Source organism: Erpetoichthys calabaricus, chromosome 6, assembly GCF_900747795.2.
Source record: "Erpetoichthys calabaricus chromosome 6, fErpCal1.3, whole genome shotgun sequence".
NCBI classification, from domain to species: Eukaryota; Metazoa; Chordata; class Cladistia; order Polypteriformes; family Polypteridae; genus Erpetoichthys; species Erpetoichthys calabaricus.
The window spans coordinates 138,720,053-138,738,766 of NC_041399.2; the positions used below are offsets into that span (position 1 = coordinate 138,720,053).

The following is an 18,714-nucleotide window of genomic DNA, read 5'->3' on the forward strand; positions in this document are numbered from 1 at the left end:
GCTTTGCACTCCTTTGAAAAGGAAGATATGTTTGCATTCTTTTAATTGTGAGACAGAACTGTCATCTCTGTCTTGTCATGGAGCACAGTTTAAACTTTTGAAAAAGAGACAAATGTTTGTTTGCAGTGTTTGAATAACGTTCCTGTCTCTCTACAACCTCCTGTGTTTCTGCGCAAATCTGTGACCCAAGCATGACATTCTAAAAATAACCATATAAACATATGGTTTCTACTTCGCGGATTTTCCTATTTCGCGGGTGGCTCTGGAACGCAACCCCCGCGATGGAGGAGGGATTACTGTACATAATTCTGAAAGCTGAAGTTAAAATGTACTGGTCAACCAAACCTTTACCTTATGGACAGAAAAGCAAGAGGGAAAAATGTTTGTTATTCTCAGGTGTCTGCATTTTGTTGACAATAGTCCACCTGTCACTTCAAACAGGGGAAATCCTTTTTGAAAATAAAACCGTTCCTTGACGCACTGATGCAACAATTATGCATACCAGGTCAGAAAGATGTTGTTAATGGATTAGTTGTGCTATAGAAATGTTGTTTGACAATGAAGAGATGCTATCAACTCGGTAAAAGTAAGAAGTTTGTATCAGGTAAAGTTTATTAGTAGTTTGAAGAACGTGGCCAAAGTGTACATACTTGTTTAGTTTTTTCTTTTTTTTATAATTTACATCTGAAAATACCTGATGATATCAAAATAATTAGGTGGCAGAATGTTTTAAAATATTTTCCCTGCCTTTTCGTTCTCTCTTTCTTAAAATAGACAGTTGTTATTAACATTTAACATATCATACATACTGACATATTGTGTTTATGTAAAATATATTGCTGCAATTGACTGGCATCCTGTCCAGGGATTCTTCCTGCGTTGTACCTGATGCTTGCTAGGATAGGATCCAGCTTCCCTGTGATCCAGCCGTGGGTAATTGAGTTTAGCATTTGAATGGATGGATAATATTTATAGATGATGATCTCAGATGCTGTCATTTTGTGGCTGTCCATAAACTACTGTCTGCATGCTTTCACTTTGTGTACCTGGTGCCCTAAAAACTGGATGAACTGACCCTGAAGTTGTATTAATTATGTTCAGTATATGGATGAATAGGTGGCTTTATTTGCAGTTTATTTCAATGCATTCATCTTTGCTCAATCCACACTAAAGTCTTACTTTTTTAAAAGTTGGTTAGGTTCACAATTAAATTAATGACAATGCAGAGTATAAAACACTAGTCATTCAATGCCCTATGCAGATCTTAATTTTGAGCTCTCGCATAGAGAGAGAGACGTTTTTAAAAAGCCTTCTGCCAGAATAATATAATAATAAAATAAGGATGAGAGGTTTTAAAAATATAAAGAGTTTATCAGAAATATTGGAATGAAATACAAATGTATTTTTTATTGTTTAACTTCCACCTTTCTCCAAGTACACTTGAAGTTTTGTGAAGGACTGTGGAGATACTTGATAGGCGAGATCTTGCCAAACACTGGAATGGCGGTTCCCAAAGACTATCCATTATTTTTGTTCTGTCCACCACATTTATACACTGTATGCTTTATAAAGATTAAATAAATGTGTAGTGTAGTGCCAGCATGGAGATTAAGGGTTGATGGCTCTTTCTAGTGTTGTGGTTACAGCTCATCTGAGTAAAAAATACTTGCTCTGTGTGTTGCACAAAATGCACACTTTAACTGTGATTTGTTAGATATGTGCAAATGTTTGCAAAAATATATTTATCTTATCTTAGTGTGTTTTATTAAGTCATGATGTAGATCTCAGCCAGAATTATCTCCAAAAAAATTCAGCATGATGTAAAAAATGCAATCTTCTGTTACCTTAACTGATCTGCTGACCTACTTTTGTTCTAATATTGTCAATCCTTCACGTTTTAACAAAACAGGTGGTGGCCTCAGGTGCATTCAAAACATTTTTCATAGAATAAACCAAGGGGAATTGACTTTGAAATTTGAAGGTCATGGGTATGATTGATTGTTGATAACCAGTCTCTCCAATTAAGATCTTCTTGGTTATTTGTAGGAGGGGGAAGGGCAATTAAACAGAACTATGCTGGTGGGTGAATCTCATCAGCATATAAAACTTGTGTAATCATCAAGAAAAAAATCTCTGTGCCAGATCCTTAATTATACTCCAGCAGTCTCAGCAAATGCAAGCATGGTTTAAATGTCATTTCTAATAAGAGAATTAAGTTGCTGTTTTGTATGGACAGTTCAATTATGAAACTGGCAGTGCTTTGATTTTACTGAAGCTAATCATTATGAAAACAGGTTCCTGTATATTGTATGTTTTTTTCTTTGCTTTGTATTGTATCCTCACTGACTATATGTCTTTATTTTACTTTCTTGAAAGTTTTGAAATAATAAAAGCTTTGTGCTTTAGTTAGCTACGTTGCTTAATGTGCTGTTCATACGGATTCAATGGAGAGTATTTCTGAGTCCTGGATGGGTCTTGTCAGAGTTGCAAAGCATTATTACTTTTTAGATAGGTACCCAAATATTGTTGGCTTTTTGCCTCGTATTTATGTATTTTTGCCACAAATCAATGGGATCTATGCATAAGATGATAATAACATTATCATTTAAATTATTGCTGATCTAATAGTCTCTTATGGTTTTCCTTTACAGAGTTATCCTGCGGTAGACAAAAAACTGCATCGGTTTATACAAAGCAGGTAAAGTCATCCACTATAACACTTTTTAAAATACTGAAAATGAACAGTATTTTGTTAATCTTTCAATTCTTACCTGTTTTACTCATGAACATTTTTGAAGAATGAATATGTAATAAATTAAGTCTTTCTTAAATCAATCCCAGGAGCAGCATTGGACTCTTGACAATATGTTAACTATTGATGTATGCTTTAATGAAATGTGTATGCTTTAATGAAATATATGCTTTAATGATATAGCTTAATGAATTTATTTCTTATCATGGATTTTTATTTTTGTATTTATTTCATATTATGAATATGTACATGGTAGTTTGATTGGTAATTCCATGCTGGCACCCATGTGATTGTGGATTGTGGATGTATGTGTTAGTGGACCCTGTGATTGGCTGGCTTGGGAGGATTTTGCACACATGTTCCTAGCCAACTGTGAAATACAAAACCAGCACATCAATAAAAAAAAGGATGTTGCTTACAAAGTCATACTTCAGCAGCCAACCTTCTTAGCAGCACTAGTAAGGAAGCTTTTGATATGATTAGGGGGTTTTCGTGGAATGATGAACAAGACTTGTTATCACACAACAGCAGAAATTTTCAGCAGCTGATATCTTGAGCCAATGTACCACATTCCTACAAGAGTCACCAGTACTAGCTAATAAGAAAAAACATTTTACTAAGAAAACACAAGAACTGAAAACCTAACTACCACAACAGATAACCTTGCACTCACAACTGACTTTCATTATGTGCTAACCACCAAAGATATTATAATGATGTTCTGCTACATAGATAAAGACTGGCAGATGGCAAGGCCAGTCCAGGCAGACGTCTGACTCACAGACTTCCTTGAAGTGGTAATGCTGCCATGTAGATATTGGAGCTTGTGGGCAAATTGGTGCATGTGTTCATGCTTTGGGGAACTAAGGCTTGGTGACATGTTTTGCTCCTCCTACATTGGGAGAGGCCATCTGAGCATATTGTAGCTTCAACATTGGTGTTGTCATGGCTGCTAAACTCCGCTGCTCGCCTGACAGTTAACAGGCTACATACACATGTGATTCACAAGCACTTTAGTATTGTGAACTTAGGGTTCCTTAGCACAATAGATCTCACCCCCCCCCCCAAATAAAAGTCAAAATGCACACTATAGAGTTAGAAAACCATCACACCCCATCTAGTAATGGTAATAGCAAAAGTAGAATCTTTATAAATAAAGAGATGTGTTTTTACAAAAATGCTCTGTTGCGCAAAATAAGCTCAGAGGAACACAAAGGTAAAGGAGTTGCTTGAAAACACAAAGGTAATCCAGAGGCAAACACGTCCCAATACACAATCCAGTAAGCATAGTCAAAAAAAAAGAGCAAGAGTTCGAAAAACAGTACAATAAAGCAAGCAATGCAGAAGACACTAGAACTTACCAACACCACAAGTGCATTCAATGAACCACAAAGAGCTGTGGGTTTTCCTCAGCCTTTATAGGGCTAAGGGCAGTCTCTTGGCAGTGAGGGACAGGTAGCCTTGCCTCTTGGGGAACTACCCACAAGATAGATGGAATATAATAGAACAAGCATAGAGACATATAAATTAAATAATGCACAGCACTAATAAGAAACACTGAATAATGTAAATAATTAACACCAGTAACATTAACAAAACAAAAATGAACAAAAAGGACATAAAGATGGAATTTGAAGACAACCCAGGGGAGAAACCATATCTGAAATGTAACGGTCAATATGCTCCTATACCTAATCCAAAATGCATGTAACACTTTTCAGTTACAGACAATTTTGTGACAAATTTTCACTTAATATTAAAATTTATTTTTACACATATATTGCATAAATATTTAATGTGAAATTAATTATTATTATTATTGTTATTATTTTCTTTGATATTAATCAGACTGTCTCTTTTTAATAATTAAGTTATTAATCAATTAAAGGATATCATCAGTTGATTTGAAATGTAATCCCTAATTCTACCTCTTTTTGAAACAACTTCTGCTTGAAAAATTACCATTCACCTTTTTGTAATTATTTTATTCTCTTTAGAAATATTTTTCAATGAAAAGAGCTGAAAATCCAATGGATCTTATAGGACAATGCCAAGTGCAATCTATGGCCATATGTGGTCCTCTGATATCTATGAAGTAGTGTTATCATCATATCTTAGTGAACTAACATTTAAATGACTGTGATACATTATTCTGTTTTGGACTTTCCAGTACATGATTTTAAAATTTGAAACATTTTACTTCTTATTTAAATAAAACCTTTACTTACCGGCTTTTGTCATAATGTGAGCATTGCACCAATGGATCACCTTACTGTATTTATCGTGTTATCAAAGACACATAACTTTCTTCTTGTTTTATTTATCTGTATGGCATCTGCAATGTCATTATATTTAAGTCACCATAAAATATTTTTTGACGTTATTGTTTGTATTTCTAATAGAAATCAGTAGCTGCAAGTGCTTGCATTATTTCAGAATTAGTCTGCTGTGTAACAGCATTGGCATCCATTTCTGCCTTAACCCATTTTTTTTGCTACCGCATTGGCATCTCATCTGTCAGTCAACTCCTCCACCTTAGCTCAAGTTTTGATGTATTATGCTTAAAAAATTTTTCTGAAGTATCTGCTGTTGTTGACAACAGTTTGTAGTTGCAAGACTTTATTTTCAGCACACGTGGGGCTGAAAACAAATAGGAGGAACTGTCTAAATATGATTTAATATATCACTGAAGTGCTGTATCTATAATACATGTATTACTACCTTGAAATCTCATCATAAGCAACTGAATCAGCACTTTAACATTTTGAAAAATTCCTTTAATAATCATTTTTATGTAAAACCATTACATTTTTCAAGTCAATACATTTTGTAATACCAAATTTTCCAGCAATACGATGACCAAAATTGTAAGAAAGGACTGTTACCTATAAGTGGTATGAGTTTATGAAAACAGTTTAGAATATTAAATTATGGGAAATGACATCTACACTGAGACCTCAAACTGATGTGTAAATTCTCACTAGAGTGTCATTTAGATTACTGACACTAAAGCTGTGTCACTACTAAGTAGCATTTCAACATGAAAATATCTATCAGGAGTTCTTACTTTAGGGCCTTGAAATACCTGAGCCTTTTACAAAAACCTCAGAAGTCTTTGATTTTTTTTGAGATTGGACATTCAGTGTTATGAATTGTAATGAAGTAATCTTTTATCCGTTTTTTGATTCATATTTTTCACATCAGTGGCAGATAACTAAGTCCACAGTCCTATTAAGTAAAATTTCTTTAATTATAAAGTAAGCATTTCACAGTATTTCATAAGAACACTTCCAGTACCCTTTTTTTCTGTTAATTTGATAGTAATAGTCCTAATTATAACATTAACTTAAAAAGACTGGCAGAAAATGCAACTACTAAAGAAAAGGTAAAATATATGGAGTGCAGCAGTAACCTGCAGAAACATTTTACTCTTAACTGGTTCTTTGAATGATGTTCATTTTTAATGTAACTACAGTCATGGCCAAAATTATCGGCACCCCTGGACTTTTCCCAGAAAATGCACCATTTCTCCCAGAAAATTGTTGCAATTACAAATGTTTTGGTATAAACATGTTTATTCACTTTATGTGCATTGGAACAACACAAAAACACAGAAAAAAAGCCAAATCTGACATCATTTCACACAAAACTCAAAAACCGGGCTGGACAAAATTATTGGCACCTTCAACTTAATATTTGGTTGCACACCCTTTGGAAAAAATAACTGAAATCAAGCGCTTCCTATAACCATCAACAAGCTTGTTACACCTCTCAACTGGAATTTCCGACCACTCTTCTTTTGCAAACTGCTCAAGGTCTTTTAGATTTGAAGGGCATCTTCTCCCAACAGCAATTTTGAGATCTCTCCATAAGTGTTCAATCGGATTTAGATCCGGACTCATTGTTGGCCACTTCAGAACTCTCCAGCGCTTTGTCTTCAACCATTTCTGGGTGCTTTTAGAGGTATGTTTAGGGTCATTGTCCTGCTGGAACACCCATGACCTCTGATGCAGACCCAGCTTTCTGACACTGGGCCCTACATTGCACCCCAATATCTTTTGGTAGTCTTCAGATTTCATGATGCCTTGCACACAGTCAAGGCATCCAGTGCCAGAGGCAGCAAAACATTCCCAAAACATCTTAGAACCTCTGTGTTCTTTTCTTCGTAGGCCTCATTCCATTTTCTGTAAACAGTAGAATGATGAGCTTTATCAAAAAGCTCTACCTTGGTCTCATCTGTCCACAAGACGTTCGCCCAGAAGGATATTGGCTTCCTCAAGTACATTTTGGTAAACTCCAGTCTGGCTTTTTTATGTTTCTGTATCAGCAGTGGGGTCCTCCTGGCTCTCCTGCCATAGCATTTCATTTCGTTCAGATGTCGACGGATAGTTCGAGCTGACACTGTTGCACCCTGAGTCTGCAGAACAGCTTGAATATGTTTTGAAGTTGATTGGGGCTGTTTATCCACCATTTGGACTATCCTTCGTTGCAGTCTTTTATCAGTTTTTCTCTTCCGTCCACGTTCAGGGAGATTAGCTACAGTGCCATGTGTTGTGAACTTTTTGATTATGTTGCGCACAGTGGACAAAGGAACATGAAGATCTCTGGAGATGGACTTGTAGTCTTGAGATTGTTGATATTTTTCCACAATTTTTGTTCTCAAGTCCTCAGACAATTCTCTGCTCTTCTTTCTGTTCTCCATGCTTAGTGTGGCACACTCAGACACACAACAGAAAGGTTAAGTCAACTTTTCTCCATTTTAACTGGCTTTAGGTGTGATTGCTATATTGCCAGCACCTGTTTCTTGCCACAGGTGAGTTCAAACGAGCATCATATGCTTGAAATAAAAAGATTTACCCACAATTTTGAAAAGGTGCCAATAATTTTGTCTGGCCCATTTTTGGAGTTCTGTGTGACATGATGTCAGATTTGGCTTTTTTTCTGTTTTTTTGTGTTGTTCCAATGCACATAAAGGAAATAAACGTGTATACCAAAACATTTGTAATTGGTGCATTTTCTGGGAAAATTCCAGGGGTGCCGATAATTTCGGCCATGCCTGTATCATGTTTGTTCCAGGTATCACAGCTGGTACTTGGCAGGATGTGTGTTTTTGTTTTTTGTAAGATGTTTTTTTCAAGTTGACCAGAGGTGTCTCCTTCTCTTTAGAGTAAGTTGAGGTGCAGTAGAAGAGGAAAAACAGTTTTATTAATTATAGTCATGTTAGTTGGTTGCATGGTTTGGAGGAGGTTACCAGTGGCACAGTAGATCTAAGAATATAGTAGGACAGGATACTTTAAAATGAAAATGCTGCCTCTGAATTAGGATTTCCAAAGGCACAAAAGTGAGACGGTCATAGAAGATTGCCAGACGATCAGAGGAACACCCTCAATGCAATAGGATTCTTGCTTGGAAAAAGTTGATCTGTATTGTACATTATGAGGTGTGTATGGCTAGCTCTTTGCTTACAAATAGAAGCTGAGGAATGCAAGGAGGCTCAGTTCTGCTAGAGTGCATTATTATAGGATGGTCTTAATACATTCAGTGGTTATTGCTGACCCCAGAGGTATGTTTTGTGGAGTGGTATGATAGTAAAAACGTTTTGGGGGTTAAAAGGCACTCTCAGGCACTGTCTAATTACACCAGGAGGTATGTGTGCCCACAAGATTTCAGTAAGATTAAGATAGTGTAGGGTGTGAATAGGGTAATATTTTGGTTTGGTGAATAAGTGGACTGGCCAATGTATCTTATAATCTAATCATTCCTTCAAATGTTTACTACTAAATAGGCATTTTTGATACATACAGGGTAATTTCTTTTTCTTTTTATTGGTCAGGGTATGCAGGATACAATTGTCGATACTCCATCCCAGCAGTTTATAGTGCAGGATTACAGAGGAAACACTCACACTAATTCATAGCATACCAAATTAGAAATGTCTGTAAACCTCATATACATGTTTATGGGATATGGGAGGAACCCAGGTTACCTGGGGGATGACCCATAAACACATGGGAGAACATAAAGACTCAAAAGGCAGTGATTGGGCTGATTCAAAACCCCAGAGTGGCCAGCTGCAATGTGCCACTCTGTTACCTGATATATACTGTAAAAACTGAATGAATATGTAAGGAGAGTCATCATATTAAAATTGTTTTAATGAATTTTGCCAGCTGAAGCAAAATAACAATGCTCAGACATCCAGACTCTTGTTCACAAGCAACTAGTTAATTTTCATAGGACCCAATTAGATGAAAACAGAGTGCCTTTGTCACTGAGCTAATTTAACAGTGCTCTCTGATGGAGATTCATGCCCTGAGGATTAAAGGTAATAACTTCACATTTTGGTCTCATTGGACTTGTAATTCACATTTTATCCTAGCAGGAGGCTTAGCTATAGACACTCACAATTCAGGCATGCATTTGTAAATGCAAAGTAAATTGTGCTGTTTAAATTTTAGATATATATAAATTATTAACTTGGCTAGAAGATTTGGAATAGCTAGTAAACCAGCTCTGTCCTCCTTTACTTGTGAGATAAAATCCAGTTTAACTAATCTGAGTTTATATTGCCTTATGTACAAACAAGAGAATGAAAATTGAATGTGTGTCATCCAGGAGCCTAAACCTAAGGTATTTTACACCATAAAATGTAAAGGTAAAGGTTTTATTTTAATGGCATTTTTAATGACAGCATGGATTATAAAAAAAAATAGTACATATAAAGAAATAAGTCTACTTTACATTCACATTGTGCATACCTGCAGCACAGAATGTGGCTACTAACTCTAGTACGTGTTTAATTGGCTATGTTGCTTTGTCCATACGTCCAAACCATTTTTTCCTTTTACTGGGTAAGGTGCAGCTGGAGCCTATCCCAATAGGCATTAGAAGGAAGGTATTAATCAACTCTGGATAAGCAAATACATTAATGAATAAATGTTTGAAACATTGTTGGAAATTAAGTGATTATTTTAACATAGCAAGCATTTTTGTTTCAGGTATATCTCATATTAATAATCTTAAAGTTTGCCAATATATTATTTTTTGAATCTTACATATGGGTTGCAGATAATATAGCAGCCATTATGGAAAATCTCAATATCAATTCAATGCTTTGATTTTCTGTACAAGATACAATAGTCCATTGAAGCATGTATAATTTTTGTAGTCCTTTCATGGGGCCCAATCACATAAACTGCCATACTCTCATTCACATAGGGCCAGTTTGGAATTACCAACCAACCTTACCAGCAGGTGGGGTGTGTGTATGTTTGGGGGGGTTACAGGTCGTAACGTTTTATTTATTATGAACATGTTCTTCTTAAGTTTGCATATGCTGGGTTTATGTCCAAATGTCTGTTAATGGCGTTTTTGTCTGATAGCCAAGATTCAGCCAGTTCTCTGGCACTTTTATATTTATATATATATTTATATATATATATATGAGTTTAACTCTTAACAGGGATGGCTGGATGGTATTGAAAGCACTGAAGAAATCAAAAAGCATAATTCTCACAGTGCTGCCAGTGTTGTCCAGATGAGAATAAGCCCTGTGGAGCAGATAGATAATTGTATCCTGCACTCCACTTTTTTTCTGATAGGCAAACTGTAGTGGGTCCAGGTGGTCTACCACAAGAGGACTCATATAATCCAGGACCTGTCTCTCAAAGGTCTTCATGATGTGAGACGTAAGTGCCACTGGTCTGTAGTCATTAGGCAACTTACCTTCTTTGGAACAGCAACAATGCAGGATGTTTTCCACAGCACTTTCTAAAGCCTTAGTGACACACTACAAAGTTGGTCAGCAGAGGCCTTAAGAATTCAAGGACTGACTCCATCTGGTCCCACAGCTTTTCCTGTGTGTAGTGAGAATGACGCTTCTTTTTTTAACAGTAAGCAGTGACATTCCAATAACATAAAAGTAATCTGCAATGCCAAGATGAGACTGAAACAAACATATTGTTTTTCTGTGGCCTGGGTCAATCCATGATTTATTTATTCATTTATATTATGTTATTGATTTTATTGAAATCACACAACATTCCATTCAAATAAATACATTTTTACAAAAATAAGATCAAAACAAATCAACCCCCACCCCTGAGAAAGAGAGCTAAGCCAGCATCGTAAAATTTAAAGCTAGTAAAAATAAGTAAGTAGATGAATTCATAAGTGAATAAAGATAAATGGAGAAGAAAAAGAGAAAAAAAAGGGGAGAGAATCTGCTTCTTCAGTGCTTTAAAAGCTTATTCTAAAATGTTATTGATTAGATCCTGCCAGGTTTTAAAAAAGTTCTGCACAGATCCTCTAAGTTCGAATTTGATTTTTTCCAGTTTTAAATAGTATATAACATCAGTTACCCACTGACTTAGAATAGGAGAGTTAGGATTCCTTCAGTTGAGCAGGATAAGTCTACGTGCCAATAGTGTAGTAAAGGCAATTACAGTTTGTCCTTCTGCACTTTAAGCCCATCTGGGAGTCCACCAAACACAGGTGTTAATGGGTTAGGAGGGATTGTGACACCAAGGCTGTCTGATAGGCATTTAAAGACTTTGGTCCAGAATGTTTATTTGGTGCAGGGCCAGAACATGTGGCCTAGTGAGGCTGGAACTTGATTGCAGCGTTTGCAGGTTGGATCTTGCTCTGGAAACATTTTGGACAATTTTAAGTGAGACAGATGTGCTCGATATATAATTTTGAGTTGAGTAATTGTATGCTTTGTACTCGACTGAATTTTCTGCATTGCTACCTTCAACTCCTTTTCTGAGATGCTGAGTGAGAGATCCTTTTCCCAATGTCCTCTTGGATCTTTGAAAGGGAGGGACTCTAGAATGGTTTTATATATTGCAGAAATGCTGTCTGAGTCCTCAAGACTGATCAATATTTTTTCCAGCATAGAGGTAGGTGGGAGGTGAGGAAAATTGGGCAGGTTCTGTTTAACAAAGTTTCTGATTTGAAGGTAGTGAAAGAAATGTGTTGCTGGAAAGTTAAATTTGGAATGTAATCGTTCATAGGATGCAAAGACATTGTCTATGTACAGATCTCTAAGTGATTTAATCCCAAATGTTTTCCATACTTTAAAAAAAACTGCATATGTTTGAGAGGGTGGAAAAAGGTGATTCTCATGCAGAGGTGCCACAGATAAAAGCATCTTAATCTTAAAATGCTTCCTACATTTGTTCCATATTCTGAGTGCGTGAAGCACAATTGGGTTGTTAGTATATTGGCGATAACTTGCATTTATTGGGGCACAAAGCAAGGAATATAAAGAAGTGCTGCAGGATTTTATTTCTATTGTGGACCAAGCCTGTGTATGTTTATCTATTTGTGTCAATGTCCAGGTTTTTATAGCTTGTATATTTACTGCCCAGTAATAAAATTGAAAGTTAGGTAGAGCCATGCCGCCTTCCGCTTTAGGTCTTTGTAGGGTTGCTCTTTGGATACGTGTTTTGAATTCCAAATAAATTAGGTTATGGTTGAATCTAACTTCTTAAAACATGATTTATTGCTGTATATTGGAATGTTTTGAAATAAAAAGAGAAGCTTAGGAAGGATATTCATCTTAACAATGTTAATTCTTCCAGCTAAAGTGAGATGAAGGGTTGACCATCTATGCAAGTATTGCTTAACTTTTTCTGTACAGACAGTGAAATTTTGTTGATAGAGAGCTCTATGTCTACTTGTGATGTTTACCCCTAGGTATTTAAACTTAGGAAACCTATTACAAAGTTTTTAAAATCTTTTTGGCATCAGTTTGCCTTGAACAAATAGCACAATTATCCTGCACTGTGGAATAATAGTTAGATACACTCGCTCACAGTTTCACTAGATTGGGTATGAATCCTGGCCTAGTTACTGTTGTTGCAAAGTCTGCATGTTCTGCTAGTTTCTCTGTAGGTATTTGTCAAGGTACTTTAGTTTTCCTTCTGAATTCCAAAGGCAACCTCATATTATTTTTAGATACTATAAACTGGTTTTGTATTTGTTATTGTGATCATTTCTGTTAGCATGCACCACTATTAATTGACAACCCATTTGAGCTGGTTTCTGTCTATTCTGACACCTAATGCTGCCAGGATAGTCAGTGCCCCATGAGCAGGGTTGAACACAGACAGAACGATCGATAAATCCAGTATCAGATGACTTACTAATTTAAGTCCCAGTGCTGTGCCCAGTGCTGCTAGGTTAAGTTTTGGTTCTCTCAATGCTGCTAATTTGGATTACGGCAAAATGTTGTTATGTAAAATTACTTGATGGCTCCTATTTGATTTTGGACACAGTTCCCAACAAACCTTTCTTCTGACCTATTACATTTATTTTTTGAAAGTTTTAACATTTTATTACCAGAAATGTGGCCATGTTCCATATCAGAGTAATTCTTCTTTTCTTCCCATTTCTGTTGTATTATCCTTGATAAAATTTTGTCCTGTCTAATTGGTCTATTCTTCTTTTATTCATGGCAGTAGTTTTAGATGGCTATCAGTGTGCTTAGAAATGGGTATAGTTTCCAACTTTCCAGGACCCAGGACTCTACTGAACTTTAACATCCAGTTCCCAAAAAAAAGCTGCTAGTCTAGGTTGAGTTTAAAACAATTGTTATTGTAACAATTATACTCTTTAGCAGGACCTACAAAGATGAGCTATTCAGAATCAGAATACTTAATCTCAAAAGAAATTATTTATGTTGCAATTGTACAGATAAACAAAGGCACAAGTAACACAAAGAGCGAATATAAAAACTAGGCATATAAAGTAAAATAGAAAGTAAAATATCAAACTACAATAAATCGTCATTTACTATGTTCTATAGGCACGTGGTAAATTAAATATAATAGATACTATACATCTGAGCCGCTTACCAAATCTACAGCTTACTAAACAAAATAATACACTGAGCAGGAAGTGTTTCACATAATAATATTGCACATATTGGTGAAATGTTGCACATTTTGAGAAGAAGAAAAAAGTTAAAAACTATTCACATGAGAAGCAACAGATGAGTTATTGTACATCTGAGTAGTTGAAAAAATGTTCTGGGAACTCCATAAAGGATAGAGAGTACAGTAATCCCTCCTTCGTCGTGGGGGTTGCGTTCCAGAGCCACCCGCGAAATAAGAAAATCCGCGAAGTAGAAACCATATGTTTATATGGTTATTTTTATATTGTCATGCTGCGTCACAGATTTGCGCAGAAACACAGGAGGTTGTAGAGAGACAGGAACGTTATTCAAACACTGCAAACAAACATTTGTCTCTTTTTCAAAAGTTTAAACTGTGCTCCATGACAAGACAGTGATGACAGTTCTGTCTCACAATTAAAAGAATGCAAACATATCTTCCTCTTCAAAGGAAACAGAGAGGAAAGCAAACAAATCAATAGGGCTGTTTGGCTTTTAAGTATGCGAAGCACCGCCGGTACAAAGCTGTTGAAGGCAGCAGCTCACACCCCCTCCGTCAGGAGGAGAGAGAGAGAGAGAGAGAGAGAGAGAGAGAGAGAGAGAGAGAGAGAGAGAGAGAGAGAGAGAGAGAGAGAGAGAGAGAGAGAGAGAGAGAGAGAGAGAGAGAGAGAGAGAGAGAGAGAGAGAGAGAGAGAGAGAGAGAGAGAGAAACAAAGTACGTGCCCTTTGAGCTTTTAAGTATGCAAAGCACCGTGCAGCATGTCGCTTCACGAATCAGCTGCACACAGAAGGTAGCAACGTGAAGATAATCTTTCAGCATTTTTAGACGAGCGTCCGTATCGTCTAGGTGTGCGAACAGCCCCCCTGCTCACACCCCCTACGTCAGGATCAGAGAAAGTCAGCGCAAGAGAAAGAGAGAGAGAAAGTAAGCTGGGTAGCTTCTCAGCCATCTGCCAATAGCGTCCCTTGTATGAAATCAACTGGGCAAACCAACTGAGGAAGCATGTACCAGAAATTAAAAGACCCATTGTCCTCAGAAATCCGCGAACCAGCAAAAAATCCGCGATATATATTTAAATATGCTTACATATAAAATTCGCGATAGAGTGAAGCTGCGAAAGGCGAAGCACGATATAGCGAGGGATCACTGTACAGCTTATTGTGTGGATGAGTGACTGGACGAGTAGTTACAGTATATAGTGTGACGTCTGTGATAACTTTTAGAAATAGTGATTTTAGGTTAAATTTTTGCTTACTGTGATTTTGGGCCATTTCTGTCTTAATACACTATGTGATGTGTTGAAACAAGTAACGAGACATGTCAGGAAAAGATGAGGGTAAATATACAGTCAGAAGCATGAAGAAGTCTTTGTCACAAAGAATGGCTTCAGATCTTCAGAGAAAATTACACTCTATAACACTTCTTTGTAATAATATAGAGGGGACTGGGCGGTCTCGTGGCCTGGAACCCCTGCAGATTTAATTTTTTTTCCAGCCGTCTGGAGTTTTTTTTTGTTTTTTCTGTCCCCCCTGGCCATTGGACATTACTCTTTTTCTATGTTAACTAATGTTGTCTTATTTTAAATTTCTTATTTTGTCTTTTCTTCATTATGTAAAGCACTTTGAGCTACTTTTTTGTATGAAAATGTGCTATATAAATAAATGTTGTTGTTGTAAGTAAAAAATGTATCCAACACTTGTATTGCTCATTTGAAAAGATAAATTGCTCCTTAATTACTCGCTAAAACAGCTGACTAAAGTTAATTGGTCCTTTAGACTCAGCTGACTAGACCCAGACAGTCCTGTTGAATCTAAAAGAGTGAAGTAGGTACCACAAAGTTTTGTAGAACACTATACTGTAATCAAAAAAAGTTCTAGAAGAGATGTGTACAAAGTTGTTTTAACTAACCAATTAAAAAAAAAAGGTTACAAAGCTCTTCCTAAATCTCTGGAATTACACCCCACTAACTCTCCTAAAAGTCAATAGTAAAGCTCAGACTGTCAAATAATTGCTCCAGGGACCTAGCAATGACTCATTCAAGAAGACAAAAGAATATCCAAAGAACTCAGACCTCTCCTGCCTCAGTTAAGGTCAGTGTTCATTACTCCACAATGTGAAAGATACTGAGTAAAAATGAACTAGGAGAGTAACAAGGAGGGTGGTGGTTCTGCTATCAAAAAATAACAGCACCTAGATGATACCCGAGCCTTTTGGAATAACATTTTAGGGACAGCCAAGTCTAAAGTATAACTCACTGGATGACGCATGACCCTCTACTTCTCATGTAAAGCTAATGCAGCATTCAACAGAAAGAAGTCAGTACCTACAATCAACCGGTAGTTAGATGGTGTAGGGGTGCTTTGCTACCTTAGAACCTGGAATACTTGACATTATTGAAGGAACCATGAATTCTGCAGTTTGCTATAATATTCTTAAGGAGAATATCTAGACATGTGTACAGATGTTACTAATAATTTGATCACTAACTGTATATTAATGCTACCTGACTAAATAATCTTAAACCAAAAATAAGTGTTACATGTTGAATATGACAATGTCAGATTTGAAAGATAGCATGAATGAGAAGACCTGGCTCACAATCGGCATTCCAGTTCATCCCAAAGGAGTTCAGTAGGGTTGAGGTCTAGGCTTGTTACAAGCCACCTCAGTTCCTCTTTGTGCACAGGGGCATAGTCATGTTGTAATAGAAAAAGGCCTTCCCCAAACTGTTGTCACAAAGTTGGAAGTGCATGGTTGTCTAAACTGTATTTGTATGTTGTAGCATTAACTGTACCCTTCACTGGAATCAAGTTGCCTAGCCCTTACCCTGAAAACCATCCCCAGAGCATTATATGTCCTACACCAAATTTTACAATAGGCAATATGCAGTGTGGAAGGTAGCATTCTTCTGGCATTCGCCATACCCAGATTGGTCCATCAGTCTGCCAGACAGTGAAGCATGATTCACCCCTCCAGAGGTCATGCTTCCACTGTACTAGAGTCTAATTTCAGCAGGCTTTAAACCACTCCAGCCTACACTTGACATTGCACATAGTGAGTAACCATAAGCTTCCATGAAAACCCATTTCATAAAGTGCTGATGCACAGTTCTTGTGTTAAGGTTTCTTCCATAGACAATTTGGAGCTCTGCTGTGAATGATGCAGCAGAGAATAGGAAATGTTTAGGCACTGTGTGCTTCAGCACTCGTTGACCATGTTCTTTAAGTTTTCTTGGCCTACCACTTTATTGCAGAGCTGTTGTTGCTCCTAGATGGTTCAATTTCACAATAATAGCACTCACAGTTTACTGCAGGAAATCTACCCAAGCGGAAATTTGAAATACTGACTTGTGACCCTTTAACCCTCAATATGGAGCACTCAAAGAAAACCACATTATCTATACTAATAAAAGGCAAAGCCCTCACTGACTGACTGACTGCCTGACTGACTCATCACTAATTCTCCAACTTCCCGTGTAGGTAGAAGGCTGAAATTTGGCAGGCTCATTCCTTACAGCTTACTTACAAAAGTTAGGCAGTATTCATTTCGAAATTATACGCGTAATGGTCATAACTGGAACCTCTTTTTTGTCCATATACTGTAATGGAAGGCAGCAAGATGGCCGTAGGAGACGGAGTTGCGTGTCGCGTCATCACGCCTCCCACGTAATCACGTGAACGGACTGTGAACTCAGTACGTAGAAAAGAAGGAGGAGCCCCAAAGAGCGCTGAAGAAAACATTCATTACACAATTGACAAGGCAGCGAAACAATAAGAAGCGAGTGAGTGACGCATACAAGCATCTTCATAAGACACGAGGTATAAAAAAGCACGGTGTAAACCATAAGTTTAAATTAAGTTTATAGAAACGCTCCCGCTGCCATTTGCAATACCATATTCGTGAGATACAAGTTTAATGAGAAGACACGAGGTATAAAAAAAGCACGGTGTAAACCGTAAGTTTAAATGAACTTTATAGAAACGCTCCCGCTGCCGTTTGCAATACCATATTCGCAAGATACAAGTTTAATGAGAAGACATGAGGTATAAAAAAGCACGGTGTAAACCGTAACCTTAAATTAACTTTATAGAAACGCTCCCGCTGCCGTTTGCAATGCCATATTCGCGAGATACAAGTTTAATGAGAAGACACAAGGTATAAACGAGAGTTTGCATCACTTTGTAACAGAGTTAAAATTGCTGTAGCGAGAAACTTTTAACTGCTGGGTCTTAGCTAACATTAAATAAACCCGTGGACATCGCAACATCACACAAGAGAGCGGCTCACGTGAACTGACTGAACGCAGCAGGAGTGATCACTTCGATGAATCAAACCTGTTCAAAAAACACATTACACAATTGATAAGGTAGGAAAAGAATATGAAACAAAGCACGGTATAAACCGTAACTTTAAATTAAGTTTATAGAAACGCTGCCGTTTGCAATACCATATTCGCCCCTGCGAAGCGCGGTGATTTTGCTATATATATTAAACTATTTCAACCATTCTATGATCTGCTTCTCGCAACTGAAAGAGGGCACCGTGGCAGAAGTTAGCCGACTTGCTCACCAACCACAAGCGTTACCTGGTAGGTAACCACCCATACAATCAGATTGTGAATCAGACTACGAATGCCTGCAGTGTAATTACCCTGATCTACATGCTGTCAAATGAACGAACCACACGCCGTGGCACAACATTAGGGGCTTCGCCTCTAGCGCTGACGTCCGAGGATCGATTCCCGTAAGGGAGTGCAGTGAGTGTGTATGCCTGATGAGCCCACAATTACGGCGAAACACGTGTCGCGTACTATGCATCTTCAAAGCACGGTGTAAACCGTAAGTTTAAATTGAGTTTATAGAAATGCTCCCGCTGCCGTTTGCAATACCATATTAGATGACTTTGTAACAGAGTTGAAATTGCTGGAGCGATAAATTTTTAACTGCCGGGTCATGTCGCGTGTTCTCGGGTAGGTACACCAAAAAATGTATACATTTATGCATGTAATGGGCAAACAAAAAATGTACTATACCCGAAAGCACTACAGTAGTACTCAATGTATCT

The 18,714-nt window shown here is 37.2% G+C and overlaps 1 protein-coding gene across 2 annotated transcripts in view; it reads left to right on the plus strand.

Annotated features, from left to right (window-relative positions):
* The window catches only part of fars2 (phenylalanyl-tRNA synthetase 2, mitochondrial), a 742,839-nt gene that overhangs the window by 94,499 nt on the left and 629,626 nt on the right, over positions 1-18,714 (plus strand). The window contains exon 2 of one of the 2 annotated variants that reach the window (XM_051929210.1): positions 2,652-2,698. The gene's annotated coding sequence lies outside the window, so the exon portion shown is untranslated. Of the gene's footprint in view, positions 1-2,651; positions 2,699-18,714 lie in introns of those variants that run through there. The other variant, XM_051929211.1, reaches the window with a different exon arrangement.